We start from the raw sequence: 16913 nt of genomic DNA on the forward strand, positions 1-16913 counted from the left end.
GCGGGGTCCTTATTGTTGTCCTTTCGTGAATATTGGACCCCTTTGAATCTTCCACTTTCATCAACATTAAGGATCGACTCTTCTCTTTCTTCTTTGAAGGTGACCTCACTAATGGGAGGATGAGTGTATGAACCTCCTACCAGAATGGTGAAGACATCAGATTCTACAAGGTTAGCTTGCTCATCTACTTCTTCATCATCACTTTGCTCCTCCTCAGAAGATGAATCTTGCTCAACTGCATTAGTTGGATCCAAAGTGTTTGGGACTTAAGATGAGCTTGGCTTGTCTTCTTCATTTTGCTTTTTAGGAAAGGGATTCCCTTTTGGGATGTAGCTATACTTTTGGGCCCTTTCCAAGGCAGTAATTTTGTTCATGTAGAGCCTATCTCGTGAGTTCAATTCTTTGCTGAGCTTTTCCATATTTTTGAGGATGCCCAAAAGGGTTTGTTCATGTTGATCTTTGGATTTTTGCCTTTTGACCTCAGCTTTAGCCTTAGGGTGGTCATTAACATCCATTCTAGAGATTCGTAAGTTTTCTTCAACTTCCATTGCTATCTCTTTAGCCTCAGCCAACATTGAAGGCTTCTTGTCCCTTAATGCATAGGTCGGGTGGCCACCCACAGCTTCAAATTGTCGGGGATATCCCTGATTACCCTATCAAATTTTTGGATGAATTCTCAGACATCTTCCCTTCCCCTAGTTATTTGATAAAACTTTTCAATGTTGAAGGTTCCTTGTGCATTACATGACCACCTTCTTATGAACATGTCTTCAAATTGGTCAGATTCATCTATGCATGCTAGGGGAAGGCTAAGGTACCATTCTCTTTCTTGCCCTTCAAGAGACAAAGCGAAAAGCATCATAAGTCTATCCTCATCAAAAATCATCCTAGGTGACATGTGCCAATAAAATTCTTCAACAAAGTCACGGGCACTTATGGTAGCATTGCCATTGAATTTGGGTAACCATCTATTGTATTTCTCAGGTAATGGTTTGGGATCATCACTCAACTACAAAGGAGCAAAGACACTAACCAAATGTCTTTCACTTTTGGTCATCTTGGGTTGGTCTTGTTTTGGGTCAGTGCCAGAACTAGTTGCCATCTTTGGGGTGGGATCACTGACCTTTTCAAATTCAGGGAGTAGGGCGATTTTAACAGGTGATGGAGTCTGTTCTCCCCTTCTTGCAGGGGCCCTAGTTAAAGGACCTTCAAGTAAACTAGGGGTTTCGACAATGAAGGGAGTCGCCAGAGGAATATTAGAAATGGCATCAATGAATCAATTCCTCAATGATTCATTAGGGAGGTAGACCTGCTTCCTCCCCAGCAACGGCGCCAAAATGTTAACGCTCAAACTAGCAGGGGTCCTAGGAGGGGATCCTAAAAGGGCAACAATGGAGCAATAGCCCATTATCACCTTAGTTAAGGCTCCCTGCTCTTTACATCCTTTCACCGATGGGAGGAGACTCGATATAAAGGGAATCACAAGATGAATGAGTCAGTAAAGGACAAGGAGTGATTCCTAAGGCCTATTCACAAGAGAGACTCAATTGTATGGTTTGCTTGCTTGAGAAGCAAGGTGTAACGTTCTCTAGGAAGGGAAAAAGGGATTTCAAGGGCTAAGGTTTGTGGATAAGACTTGTAAAGGAGATATTGTAATATTCCTAACCCAGACTATTCCTCAAACCCCAGCAAAAGCTCCAACCAAATATGTGCAAATAATATAATAACCCAGAAGTGATAAAATAACAATGGAACAACATATAATAATGTAAACCTGAAATATAAGCAGATACACAAAAAATGCAGCAAGAAACGCTAAGCCATTTTATTATACCAAGCAATAAAATGAGTACAAGAGGTGATTAGACAGATGGCACCTCGACTTGCAAGGCAAGTGAAGAAATACTCTCAGAATGACAAGAATGGCCTCTCTGCGTGGATGTTGCTGCTGCTGCTAAAAAACAAATGATGATTTGGGACTGCTCCCCTCAAAAAAGGTTGAAACACTGGAATCGGGCTCTACTTAAGAAACCCAGAAAGCTCTCCTGGAATGGCCGACCCCCGAAAATCACCCCATTGGGGTTCCGTGCAGTCTCTTAATGTTTTGCGCTGCCACTGAATGCAACCCTCCCGAAATATCCCTGAAACTCCTGCCAAAAACTCACCAGTTGCAAGGGCTGATCCCCTGATCTATCTCTCAGCACAACACACACTACAAACCCCCAAACCAGAATTGCATTCCTCTCACAGTACTACGCAGTCCTTCAAAACTGCGTCCCTCTCCTAGTGCTGCGCTGTCCTCCAAAACGCTGCCACCATTGCTGCTGAAATGTTGATGTATCTACTACTGAAATGCCAATGGAAATACCTTGCCCGAGTAGGCACTCGAAGTCCCCCGGGGCTAAGGGTGAGATCTCCGAACGGAGACACTCAATGCACTAAACAGTGTTGTAGACTAGCTAAACAGCCAGCGTGCTCAGAAGTCGAAACAACTAGCTCAAAATGCACATAACTGAATGATCCAAAATGAGGGGGCTCCTCTCTATTTTATAGCCTCTGCCTCTCACAATCCCTAGGCTCACCTCCTCCTGTGTGCTTCTCCTCTTGCCACGTGTTCTTCCCTCCTGCGCAGTCTCTCCATGTGTCTGCGTGGGCTCCATTTCTGTGTCCCCCTTTGGCCCCCTTGGCTCCCCTTTAAGTCACAACGTTGTGCTACCTAGGAAGTGACTTTTTATTCTAAAGTGAGTTATGTCCTCCTTCCTCACTTTTTATTTACAAATAACTATAAAAGGCAATAATTGAACAAAATCGAATATTCCAATTAGCCATAGATAATTAGGGATATTACAGTCTCCCGCGGCAAAATGTGCCTTGTTCTCAAGCAACTGAAGTGATGGATGCTGCAAGATCCTCTCACTCTCCCAAGTGGCATCCTCTCCCGGCAAATTCTTCCACCTCACCAAGAATTCTCGGACCGTCCTGCTCCGTCGCTACCTCTCCCTGGTATCAATGATAGCCTCCAACTGCAATACCAAATGCCCCTTGTCATCCATGGGTGGTAGCTCATCTGTCACTGTCACCTGCTGCCCCAATGCCTTTTTCAGGCATGATACATGAAAAACGTTATGAATCTTGCTGCCTTGGGGCAGCTCCAGCTCATATGCAACCTGTCCAACCCTGCGTATCACCCTGTACGGCCCATAAAAGCAGGGCTTGAGCTTCTCAGCCCCCTTCTGCTTTAGTGACGACTATCGGTATGGTTGTAATCGTAGGTAGACCATGTCCCCTACCTCGAACTGTCTCTCCACCCGACCCCTGTCGGCATACAGCTTCTGCTGATTCTGTGTTGTAGCCATGTTATCCTTGAGAGCTCGGAGAATATCCTAACTCTCTTGGATCCAAATCTTGGCTCTGGGAGCCTTGCTATCACCAAACATCATGTCAGCAAAAGATAAAGGATGATACCCATATAAGGCATAGAATGGTGACATACCAATGGACATGTGATGTGTAGTATTGTAGCAGTACTCCCCTAGATGTAGCCACCTCAACCATGCTCGCTGCTGCCCACTGACATAGTTACGCAAGTAGCCCTCTAGCCACTTGTTAACTATTTCTGTCTGCCCATCCGTCTGTGGGTGATAACTGGTGCTCGATGTCAACTTTGTCCCCACCAACCGGAAAAGCTCCTGCCAAAACCCGCCCATGAAACGGTTGTCCCTATCACTGACGATGGTCTTAGGAAGACCATGTAGCCTGAAGATCTCTCTGAAGAACAGCTCGGCCACCTGTGCTGCTGTATAATGTGCAGATATGGCAAAGAAATGTGCGTACTTCATCAACCGATCAACGACGACAAAGATACAATACTTGCCCTGTACCATGGGCAACCCTCTGATGAAGTCCATTGAAATACTCTCCCATTTCCCCTCCGGAATGGAAAGAGGCTGCAATAATCCCGCGGGATGGCTCATCTCCCCCTTGTTCCTCTGGCAAACATCGCACTCCCTGAAATGCTAGAGTACATCCTCCTTGAGGCCCTTCCATGAGAACCTCTCTCTGATGGCCCTGTAGGTTTTGGTAAACCCCTGATGGCCTGCCAATGGTGAGTCATGTGATGCCTGGAGTATCTTCTTCTTGAGCTGAGACCCCTCAGTCAAGAAGATGCAATCCCTGTAATAGATGATCTCATCGATCACCCTGTACCTATTATCTGCCACCTGTCCATCCAGAATCTCACATGCAAACCTGTCCTTGGAGTACTCTACTAAGAGTCGAGCCCTCCAATCTGTATCCAAGCTCGTAAGAGACAACGTGGCTGGTCTACGTGAAAGGGCATCTGCTACCACGTTATTCTTACCCTTGACATACTCAATGTCAAAGTCAAGGCCTTGTAATCAAAGCACATCCTCAATGTACCGTCCTTCTTCTTCACCAACACCACAGAAGAAGCAAAAGGACTCGTGCTCGGTCGGATCTCCTGGATAGCCCGCTCAATCTCTTCCCAATAGGCCTTGGGGTGCCTATAGGGGGTGGTGATCACTGCCTGGATGCCCTGCTCAAGCTCCACAGTGTGCTCAAACGCCCAATCCGGTGGCTATCCTAGTGGAATCTCTCCAAACACTATGGCATACCGATCAAGGATGGGCTGGATCTCTAGATGTACCGTCTGCCCTGTAGTCCTTGCCTCTGATGCACGCAGCTCCACTGCCCACTCTATGTCTCCTTCCGAAAGACTGCCTCCATCCGATGAGCCGACACAGTCTGAGGCAGGTATGTGTGCTATCCCCGTATCTTCTCATCCTCCCTGTCTTCTCATCATCCCACTCCATCTCTAGGGTCTTCCAATCCGTCGTGACCTTCCCTAGAGTAATAAGTCACTGAACACCCAGTATCATGTTGGTATCCGGAATATCGACCACGAAAAAGTGGTCAGTCAATGTGTAGGTGCCCATCGTCACTGAAATCTCTGGGACATAACGGGCACACATCATGGTCTGATGTCCTGGGACCAATACTGAAAACCCATCGAAGCTCTCTATCTGAATACCTCTGCGCTCAACCATCTGTGCATCGATGAAGTTGTGGGTTGCCCCACTGTCGACCAAAACTGATATGCGCTAGCCACGCACTGTCCCCCATACGCGTAGCGTCAGATACTTAGGAACTCCTCGCAACGTTGCAAGGGCCCCTACGGTGGGTGCAAACGATGCACCACCTACTGTTGGTGGTGGAGGTGGCAAAGGTCCCTATATGGTATGGCTATCTCCTGCCTCCACATCCTCCTCGTCATCCTCTTCTCCAATGCTCTCCGAGAAGACCTCAATAAAATGTGCTTTGCGAGCAGCACATCGATGCCCTGGTGCCCATGGCTCCTGACAGGTGAAGCACAACCGCTTCTTCTTCAACTCCCTCCTTCAATCATCATCAACCTGTACTCGTCCTGGATTCCCCTTTGGAGGTGGAATCCTCACGTCCTTCCCCTTAGACTAGAAAGTCTGTCTCTGGGGGTAAGGTGTCCAAGTCCTGGGTAAGACATCCTATAAGTCCCGGGTCTTGTTGATAGCGTCCTGGGGTGTGGCTGGTCTAGTGGATCGGACTACACCCCGAAGTGTCTCTGCTAACCCCTCAACATACATATAGACCCTCCGTGTCGTGGATAGGTCTGGCACCATCACGGAGACCCTCAAGAAATCTGTAATGTAGGTCTCTGGGCTCCCTGTCTGTTTGAGCCTCGTCAGCTCAACGAAATGCTGCTTTGGATCCCTCCAATCAAATCCCTCCATCAGTCACCTGGTAAACTCGACATATGTCGTCACTGTGGAGTGACCCAGTGTAACCATCCCATGAAACCACCAATCCTGGACCTCGCCATCCAAATGCAATGTTGCCACCTTGATGGCCTCTGCCTCCGACATCTAATTAAGCTGGAAATAAATGTCCAGCTTCTCCACCCAAGACTTTGCCGAACTGTTTGATGAGCCATCAAACGTAGGCGAGTGGAATATACTCGCTACACGGTGGGTGTCGCCATCATGGTAATGCCGGTACCCTCTGTGATGGTCGCGGGGTCTGCTATCCTGCTAGAGCTTAACAAAATCTCTGAATGAGATGGCTTCCCTGAACTCCTGCCCATAGGCCTGGTACTCTGCAAAATAATCGCCCATATGTCTGGGCTTTGCCTCCTGCTGGGCTACGGCCCCCGTGTCTGCTCCTAAGAAAGTGGGCATGGTAGAGCGTGTAGGGGCATGTGAGGTCACCTGCTGCGCAATATCACGTTGCTCTGGAAAGTGATGGGATGCACCTGATCCCTCACCAATCTGAAAAATTTGTGGGCTCTCACGCTGTTTGGCCTCTACTGCCAGAATTTCTGCCCCATCACCTCAATCTGCCTCGACAAATCCTGCATTGATTTGAGGAGCATATCCGCAAATATCTTCCCATCCTCGTTGGCCATCTGTTCTACGTCTACTACTGGCTATCTCTATTCTCCGTCTACCACAGGAACACAGTCTCCTCCCCGTAAGTATTATCCAACCTACGTCCAGTGTCTCTATACCTCCTACCTTTTTTTGTAACAAATGTAAGGTTTTTCCCCTGGTGTCATAGATTGCTAGCTCCAAAGGCTGAGCCAGATCTATGCTCTGGTACCACTGTAATATTCCTAACCCAGAATATTCCTCAAACCCCAGCAAAAATTCCAACCAAATATGTGCAAATAATATAATAACCCAGAAGTGATAAAATAACAGTGGAACAACATATAATAATGTAAACCGGAAATATAAGCAGATACACAAGAAATGCAGCGAGAAAGGCTAAGCCATTTTATTATACTAAGCAATAAAATGAGTACAAGAGGTGATTAGACGGATGGCACCTCGACTTGCACAAGGCAAGTGAAGAAATACTCTTAGAATGACAAGAATGGCCTTTCTGCGTGGATGCTTCTGCTGCTGCTAGAAAACAAATGATGATTTGGGGCTGCTCCCCTCCTCAGAAAAGGCTGAAACCCTGGAATCGGGCTCTACTCAAGAAACCCAGAAAAACCCAGAAAGCTCTCCTGGAATGGCCGACCCCCGAAAATCACCCCCTTGGGGTTCTGCGCTACCACTGAATGCAACTCTCCTGAAATATGCCTGAAACTCCTGCCAAAAACTCTCCAGCTGCAAGGGTTGATCCCCTGATCTATCTCTCAACACAACACACACTGCAAACCCCCAAACCAGAACTGCGTCCCTCTCACAGTACTGCGCAGTCCTTCAAAACTGTGTCCCTCTCCTAGTGTTGCGCAGTCCTTCAAAACTGTGTCCCTCTCCTAGTGTTGCGCAGTCCTCCAAAACGCTACCACTACTGCTGCTGAAATGCTAATGTATCTACTGCTGAAATGCCAATGGAAATACCTTGCCCGAGCAGGCACTCGAAGTCCCCCGGGGCTAAGGGTGAGATCTCTAAACAGAAACACTTAATGCACTAAACAGTGCTGCAGACTAGCTAAACAGCCAGCGTGCTCAGAAGTCGAAACGACTAGCTCAAAATGCACATAACTTAATGATCCAAAATGAGGGGGCTCCTCTCTATTTTATAGCCTCTGCCTCTCACAATCCCTAGGCTCACCTCCTCCTGCGTGCTTCTCCTCTTGCCACGTGTTCTTCCCTCCTGCGCAGTCTCTCCATGTGTCTGCGTGGGCTCCATTTCTACGTCCCCCTTTGGCCCCCTTGGCTCCCCTTTAAGTCACAACATTGTGCTACCTAGGAAGTAACTTTTTATTCTAAAGTGAGTTATGTCCCCCTTCCTCACTTTTTATTTACAAATATCATATAAGGCAAAAATTGAACAAAATCGAATATTCCAATTAGCCATAGCTAATTAGGAATATTACAGATACCTAGTCTTAGAAACCCTTGTGGAAACTTGGTTTTCAAGTGGTCTTTGTGAAATTATCTTTAGTAAGTTATGGGACCACACAGGACCAAGTGGACCCAGAATTAGGTCAAGGGGGTGGAGTTGATCAATCACGGGTGTTCTTGACCTAATTAAGGGGGATAAGGGGATCAAAGGGGAAATTTTGACTAATTTTGATGCAATGATCCCAATGAGGTAACTAGCCAAGGGAAACCAAGGGCAAGAATCGATCTCGGAGCTAGGGATTGGAATATCTCAAAATCCCACCGTCGGAATTGCTTCAAATTTGGAAGGCTTCTAGGAGACACAACAATGCAATAGAGGGCAAGAGATCGGATTTTTTTGGGTTGGTGAATCGTGAGAAATTTGATGCCCTAGGTCACCTATTGGGGCTAGGCCTAGAAGGAAAGGGAGAAGGTGAGAAAGATATGCTTTAGAGTGATCACCAGTGGAGGATCAGTGCCTAATCCTTTGGGAGAAATGGAGTCAAGGATATTTCAATGCTTGGAATGGATTCTCCTAGTCAAGGAGGCCTCTAGAATAGTTTTGCATGGCATTAGGGCATGAGACAATTGCTTCAAGGGCTTTACAATTCGATTTGGAATATATGACGACTTATCAAGATAAAATTTCAATAAAACATCTCTAGGAATATTCACTCATTCGTACATGGCCCATGACATGATGCAATGCTATAAAAAGACAAATTTCAACAATTTCGCATAAGAAAAGCAGTAAATTTCCTAGTATAGAAAAAATCCCTAGCAACATGCATGTGCCATAAGAAAGTAACTAAATAGCACTAAAAGAGTGCTTACATGTAAGAAAGAGTATATCCAATCATCATTACATGCCAATTGTGAAGCTCCAAGACAAAAATGAAGAGATCCAAATATCAAAATTCATCCATTCATCCAATTTCGTCCTCCAAAAAGAATAGTGAAAATCTCACAAGAGAGATTGATCTAATCCAAATGATGATGATCAAAATGAATCATCTCACTTCTATTTAAACACTTCCTAATGAATCCGATCACAAGAGAGATTGATCTAATCCAAATGATGATGATCAAAATGAATCATCTCACTTCTATTTATACACTTCCTAATGAATTCGATTTAGATAATTAGGCCTAATTTAGCCCCTCAAATAAAATAATGTGCATAATAACAAAACTTTTGGTGACAAGCCCACCAAATAGCTCAATAATGTAAAGATAAGCCTCTCAAGAGGGTCAAATGATCAACAAAGTGAGTCGTTGAGCCTTTGAGGAGGCCTAATGAAATCCAAGGGGTGCCATAATGAAGAAATGGACTCCAAACATAGTATCCAATCAAGAACTTGTGGTGCTCCCAAGTAGGTGTGGGGGCACAAGAACATCCTCATGGGTCTCCAAATGGATCAAATATGCCTGTAGACCATCTGTAAGGGCTACAGTAATGATATAAGCTCTCCCTCTAAAGCGGGAGGCATCCTAGAACATCTCCCAAGTGTATGGCGCAACTGTGGAGACAGATGAGCATGGTGGACCAGGTGCATCATCCTCATCCAAAAGGTGGGACACAAGCAATCAATGAACATTGTTGGGGATCCATGAAGTAATATCTACTATGGTGGAGGCCCATGGATCTCAACGCTCACCCTACAAGTGTCAATGTGGCCCTCTGGAGGGCTAGGATCTCGTATAGGAACACCAAGCCCTAAATGAAAACTCATCTGCAATCCTGCATAAGATCCAATGCACCCCCTTGCCCTCCAATACAACAAATCATTAGAATAATCAAGTAATAATGCTTACAAATCATGGGATCAATGGGTCACTTCATGGTGGCATGCCCTTCCATAGTGGGCTTTGGCATGTACAAGTGTCTCCAAGCTCAATAAGGGGTTAACCAAGGACCCTATTAGGTGGTTTCAACCTCTAAATGGGGTGGCATGTCCATAGTACATCCTTTAAGAGGTAGGTGGCAGATGATATAATAATGGAACAGAGTGGGGATCAGGGGAATCATCCAAACCACATGTCAAGGTGCATAGGTAGCTCTAATAAGGGAAGCCCACACCTGGGTATATGAGTGTAGGAGGGAGAAAATCATGGTACATGAGTTACCCCGACCTTTGTTTTTCCACCCTTCTTCATATGCCTTTTACCTTTGATTGATTTTTCTTCATAACTGCTCGAGGCTCTAGGGGATGGAGAGCATGATATGTAATATGTAGCAGTGGATACCCCCTTAAGGTGAGGCAATTCATCGTCCACCAGGGGTTGGGACAATCACGGGTTCCTTAATAATGGAGGGGGTTCATCAAGGGCCCATAGGAACCAGGGTGATGGCCATAAATAAGGGGTAAAGCTCATGTTTGGCTTTTTCCCACGTACTAAATTTGTATGTCCCGACCATCTTTTTCATTTTGTGGTACATTTCCTGTTGAGAGTGGCCAAATTATGCTTTTTATTTTCTTTTTAGCTGCATCAACCTCTGGGGCATTGTTCCAAGCCCAACCCAAGATGTGGACAAGGGGAGGGGGAGGCTAACCCTATGTGGACCCAGTGGACACATGTGGACCTGGATGGGAAAAGAAATGAATGGGCTCAAATGAGTGGAAAGGGAGTAATGTAGGTGGTGTCGAGAAGCGGGACCATGCAACCAAAATCGGGTTTTTCCCATGTAGTGCCAACAATAAAGCTAATGGCCAGTAAAGGAGATCCCACTGGACTAGTATACTAGGGTAACCACGAAATCGAGCAATGGAGACAAGAATACAAACCTAACCCACTTGTTTCGTCAAATCCCCACACAAATTCATGCGCAAAAGTGCAAATGACAAGTAAGGAAAACTACTCAACTATACTAATGAAAAGCCATACCTTTGGGGTCGAGAGGCCCGTCTTCAATCATACATTCATAATAGATGGGCAAGGGACCACATGGCTGGCTTAGGTGGCGGAGAAAATGGCACATTGAGCTATCTAAGGGCTGTAAGGGGCTATTGCCTATCGACTGAGGATAATCTAGGAGAAAAAAAATTCTCCTATATACACTACCCACAGGTGGTGGGTAACAGGAACCACTCTCAAACATCTTGAGTCATTTCATGGCAATGTTAAAAATTTAAGTAAAAGGGATGAAAATGAAAGATAAAGGAGAATGTCACTTTTACTTTAAGAATTTAACATTACCATTAGGGAGCATCTAGGAAGCGAATAGGGAGCATCTTGGGAGTGTCCGAGAAGCATGGTTCCTCACATAACAGTTCAAAAATTCCAAAAAAAAGTCTTGCAAAACTGTGCGAGTGGTTTCTGGAACCATGGTGGAATTACAGTTTGGCTCTGGAGAACTATGTCGAAACCGCGGTTTGGGCTTGTTGAACCGCAATTCAGAACCATCACAATTCTGAAAGTCCAGGAACCGAGAAAAAGGGTGGAACTGAAGTTCTAAAAATCAAAATCACGATTTTGCCCGAGGATTGCCCGTGGATCCATCTGGGATGCGAATCCGCCTCCTGAACCAAGGGGGGATGGTTCTTACAACTCTAGTTTCTCCTAAAAATTTATTTATTATTATTGCACTTTTCTCCTAAAACTTTATTATTATTATCGAACTCACCTTTGGAAAAAGAATTATTTTATCACTAGTCTAACTTATGTTAGGGTCAACTCAAGAATTCAAGCTTTGTTCTTGCCAAAGAGGGGAAACTAGTGATCATTTACCTTGTGAGTAGTGGATATGTTCAGTGTTGATAATATCGACGAGGGTCCTGAAAACATCTTCTAGGCAATATCAGTGAAAATATCGGCAAAATATTGGAAAATATCAGTAAACATTAAAAATGCATAATATATTCATTTTTTTCAGATTAAAAATATCGGCAAGAGGGTGCTTGCCCGACGATATTTTGGGTCATCGTGCAAGATTTTGGCGAAATATCGACAATATTTAGAAAATATCACGATATTTTCAGATATTTTCCGGGCGAAATATCGTTTGCCGGAAAATGGTTCCTACAACTCTAGTTTCTCCTAAAAATTTATTATTATTATTACACTTTTCTCCTAAAACTGTATTATTATTATCGAACTCACCTTTGGATAGAGAATTATTTTATCACTGCTCTAACTTATGTTAGGGTCAAGTCAAGAATTCAAGCTTTGTTCTCGCCAAAGAGGGGAAACTAGTGATCATTTACCTTGTGAGTAGTGGATATGTTTAGTATTGATAATATTGGCATCAACAAAATAACGACAAGGGTCCTAAAAACATCTTCTAGGCAATATCAGTGAAAATATCATAAAATATCGACAAACATTAAAAATGCATAATATATTCATTTTTTTTCAGATTAAACATATCGGCAAGAGGGTGCTTGCCCGACAATATTTTGGGTCATCGCGCAGTATTTTGGCAAAATATCAGCAATATTTTGAAAATATCGCGATATTTCAAAAGCAAAAATATCATGATATTTTCAAAAGGGAAAATATCACGATATTTTCCAAGCGAAATATCGTTTAACGGAATATATTGTGATATTTGCGATATTTCGCGAAATATCGCCGATATTATCAACACTGGATATGTTAGTTATGGGGATACCCTAGTTATGTAAGATGGAGCTCAAAGCAAAAGAACACTGCAAAATATCGCCAATATTATCAACACTGGATATATTAGTTATGGCGATACCCTAGTTATGTAAGATGGAGCTCAAAGAAAAAGAACACTTCTTTCTCCTTATTCATACTTTTACATCTTGGACAGATTATAAAGAATAGATATATGTCGCCCTTTTCATTAGGGAAGAAGAGTTTTTATAGTCATGGAAGCTATTCTAAGATGCTACAAGATGGGTATATGGCAATGTTGTTTTATGCACATGCGCCCACTTACAAATTACCAAATCCAACCCAATTTAGGACCTCATGTATGTCTAGCCCATTATTTACACAAATAGGAAGAAACACAAAAATTAAATCAACATTCAAAGCAACACTCAATATCGGATTTCTTTTGTTCTTCAAAGTTCACACACTCAAAGTAAAAATTCATTAAGACAAATTACTCATTTTTTCTTGACCTTCACATAAAGAACTCTAGTTGAGTGTAATATTCCATCTTCATATCCCATTGTTCCTCAACGTTGTCCAACTCAAGATGCTCCAAGATTTAAATTTACGTGTCCCATTCATCGAGATCATTCAATGCTATATATTAATATAAATCAAATTTGTCATTCTTGACTACAACCTAGGATTACTTTTTCAATAACCAAGAAAATAATATAAAAAAAAGTCCCACTAGCATGATTGGGTTTCGAGAGTTTAATTCCATAAGGTGACTAAGGTTCAAAACTCATAGTAGTTGAGAGGACACACCAAAAAAAAAATTCCAACCATGTTAAGGGATGGTGTGGCCCAAGCAGAGTGTAATCTCTAGGTGATTTTAATGGCTTAAATTCTCCTAAGTTGCAATTTCTTAGACATGGGCTTGAATCGCAAGTTTTTAATGGCTTAAATGCTCCTAAGTTGCAATGTCTTAGACATGGGCTTGAATCGCAAGTCACGAACATGCTATTAAACAAAAAAAAAGAAAAAAATATTTCATTAATAGAAAATAAAATTTTAAGAATATAACTTTGTATTTTTAAGTGGCTATTGACAATTAGCACATCACAATAAGTCTAAACATTTACACTACATCATCCTCATCATGCTCGAGCTCCAAGACGATTGAACACGTGGGTCATTACTAGGTCCCATCGTACACATCAAATAAAATAAATAAACCTGACACACCAAGATTTGAGCCAATTGAACACATGGGTCATGACTAGGTACTACCATATTAAAATAAATAAACCCGACACACCATATACACCACATACCATGTATCCCACTATACACGTTAGCTGAAATGAATAAATAGATAGAAGAGTGATTTTAACGAATAGAGGATGGTGTTTTTTGAGAGAAAAAATTTCAAGTTCAATCCCCAATTGCTATGACGCAAATGGAGGGAGTAAATGATATTGTTCTATATCTGCATGGAAAAATATGTAGAGAAGCAAAAGGAAGCCAAAGACGAGGTTCAGCAAGAAGAAACAAAGGAAATAGAAGATATTAAGATAGGAAGGAAGACAATGTAGCTGAAAAAAAAAAGATCAGTGACTAAATTAAGCAAGAATGATGCTACAATTTATTTATAGATTCGAAAATAAGAAGGAAATGCTCCAATTTATTCATTGATCTCGTCATTATGTACTAGGAGAACACAAACTACCCAAAAATTTCATCATAAATATAAATAATCGCATTTGCAAATGGGAATATAAACTATCAAATATTTTTTCATTCTAATTGACGAGAGGAAATGACCCCAGGAGTAGTAAGACTAAGTGTGAAACAAGGTAATCTGCAACAAGAATAACCAAACTCTGCTGCGCTCCCCTTTGTTACATGTAATTCTCATTCACCCAACTATAATTCACATGAATATATTTCATTTGAGGATCAAAAACATGCAATATGTGGGACTGGGACTAGAATCAGCCATAATCATTGGGTTTGTTTCTTGAATTTTAAGATTATTGGATTTGTTGCTTGAAGTTTAAGATTATATAGACACCCTAACATGGTACACACATTGTTATTTATTCAGACAATTTGTTTGTTCGAAGTCCCTTTTTCGTCTATGTTTCGTTATGATTGATTTAGAGAGCATTGACATGTAACCTAATCCTCATCGCTATTTCTTTGATCACTAAATTTAGAATAGCCTTTGTATTTTTAACTCCAAACAAATACTATCATCTACAACACAAGCAAGGCAGAAGATATTGAGGAGCAGCTGTAGAGTACCCTTAAAAACATTGTTCCATAGCAGTAGTGCTCATTCCTTCCTTTACAGTAGTGCTCGCTCTTCCCTTTCCAGTATCCTCTCTATATGCTAACAGGGATGCTGGAAGGAAAAATCCAAGGAAAGCACTATTAGCCCATAAAAATCTAAAAATAAATTAATGAACTATTTACAAAATGCAATTGTTTTTAATTTAAAGAAATCAAATGATAATAACACCACTTATAAGCACATACAGGGATGTGTTGGGAAGGAGCTGCAGTGTACCTTGAATACCTTGTAGAATATTATTCCTCCCTTTGCCCTGATGCCATGCAAGTTCTCTATATAGTTGAAGAAAAGCTGGAAACAAGAAATAGATAAACAAACCAATAACATTAACGCTAAAAGTCTAGAAATAATTAAGGTTACTAAAATGAAAACCAGGGAATTAGATATGGAAATTGCTGCTGATATAAGAAAATGAAATTTCCATCACCTTACCCATCCAATCGGTAAAGGAATGGACATTGTGTTGGCCAGTATGCTGCAACTATCGAAAAGCCCAAAAATAAATGCCTCTGATTTAGGAATTTTCCGTTTCTGCTTTTTTTCAGTAACTTCTCCCTCTGTGCCATGCGCCCTTTCTCTCTAGCTCTCGGACGTTAATCTCACATCAACACCAGACATAAACACAATAATAATTGATTTTGCCTCTTACAAGCTACATCAATATTGTGAAAACTTATTATGAAAAAAAGATAGATACTGACCCCCGAACGCCACTTTGTGAAATAAAACAAAAGCTCATGGATCAATTAATTAAACAACGAAATCCACACCAACTAATTCCCCCCTGCTGCCACCTCTATCTCTTTAATTGCTTCCCCTTTGCCGCCACCTCTATCTCATTAATTGTTGCCCCTGCCTATGTTGTCCATGTTCTAACTCCCGGCTTTGCTGCTTAAACCACTGATACTTGCTCTGATGTTTCTCATCATGTTGCTGGGGGTTTCTCGTCCTTGCTCAGAGTAAGAAGGTAATGTTGCTTCCGCCGCTTCATTGAAATCTGGAACTAGAGGATATCAAACTATGGCGTTATGCTGCGGGCTTTGCTAGTGCCTTTAGAGTGCTTATACTTTTTAGCCTGAATATTATTAGTGCCTTTTCGAGTGCTTATACTTATTAGTGCTTATTATGTCAATATCTTTATGGATCGATGCTATAATCTTATTAGATTAAGCAAGGACATGAAACTCATAACGAAATTCCATGAGTCAATCTGAAAAATCTGGGCATCTTTTGAGGGTTGCCCACTCTTTTGGTGTAGATGTCATCGATAACAGCCACCCACTCATGGATTTGTTTCAGGGGCAAAGTGTATATGTGGGACACTGGATAAAAAACGTTTTCTTGTAATTCTAAGTTAAAGAAACTATAACACTCAAAATCTATTTCTAAAAATAAAAAATAAAATGGATGATAATTAAAGCATCGAATTGGAGAGGAAAAGGGCTCAAAGAAACCTAAGCAGAAATGACAGCTACCTGATGGAGAAACGACAACTACCAGATGGTTATGAATCTTAAGTACCGCTGACCACTTGAAATTGTTGTTACCTAGCCCGCCCAGCCATGCCCCATACAGTAATTTTTTCTTCATGTGGTCACAAATTAAAATCAGAAAATCTCAAATCATAACTCAAATTTTAATTGACAAAATGATTTGCAAATGCAACCAAAACAAATCGATTTATTAGGCTGAAAATGAAAACGATGCAAAGATTTTAACATACTAGTCCCTCATCGAATCAACGTCTCGCGTCAAAAATTTCTCTGCCTCGGTCCATCGAACCCGGCATCTCGTTTCTTCCTGTGTCAATGATCTCACCCTCACACAAACACCGTCACGCTCTTATGCAAAGTCGCTATTTCTATTTATTAGGTTGATATACGTTCCATAAGGCTTATTAACTACATACACAACTATGACATACTATTTGCTTTATGGTGATGTCTTTTGCTTTTGTGATGATGACCACCACTTATATTCTGAATTGTTGTAAGTTACCAATTCAATGTTTACATTATAAGTCAATCTTAAAAATAAAATTTATTAGGTTTTTAAATAAAGATTAATTAGCGGTGGTCTGACTAGGTTCTTTACCAGTCTTG

General features: G+C 42.1%; 1 long non-coding RNA gene across 9 annotated transcripts in view; it reads right to left on the bottom strand.

The window, feature by feature from the left end:
* Positions 1-16651, bottom strand: part of LOC149247973 (uncharacterized) — a 216217-nt gene extending 199566 nt beyond the window's left edge. For 2 of the 9 annotated variants that reach the window (XR_016265692.1, XR_016265691.1), the window contains exons 1-3: positions 15244-16651; positions 15037-15102; positions 14763-14862 (exon numbers count right to left, since the gene is read on the bottom strand). This is a non-coding gene — a long non-coding RNA (uncharacterized LOC149247973). Of the gene's footprint in view, positions 1-14762; positions 14863-14996; positions 15103-15238 lie in introns of all 9 variants that reach the window. The other 7 variants (XR_016265690.1, XR_016265689.1, XR_016265685.1 and 4 more) reach the window with 5 other exon arrangements.
* Positions 16652-16913: the final 262 nt, after the last annotated feature.

Source organism: Pinus tabuliformis, chromosome 7 (assembly GCF_031772625.1).
Source record: "Pinus tabuliformis cultivar Carrire ecotype Pingquan chromosome 7, CPIR1, whole genome shotgun sequence".
Lineage (NCBI taxonomy): Eukaryota > Viridiplantae > Streptophyta > Pinopsida > Pinales > Pinaceae > Pinus > Pinus tabuliformis.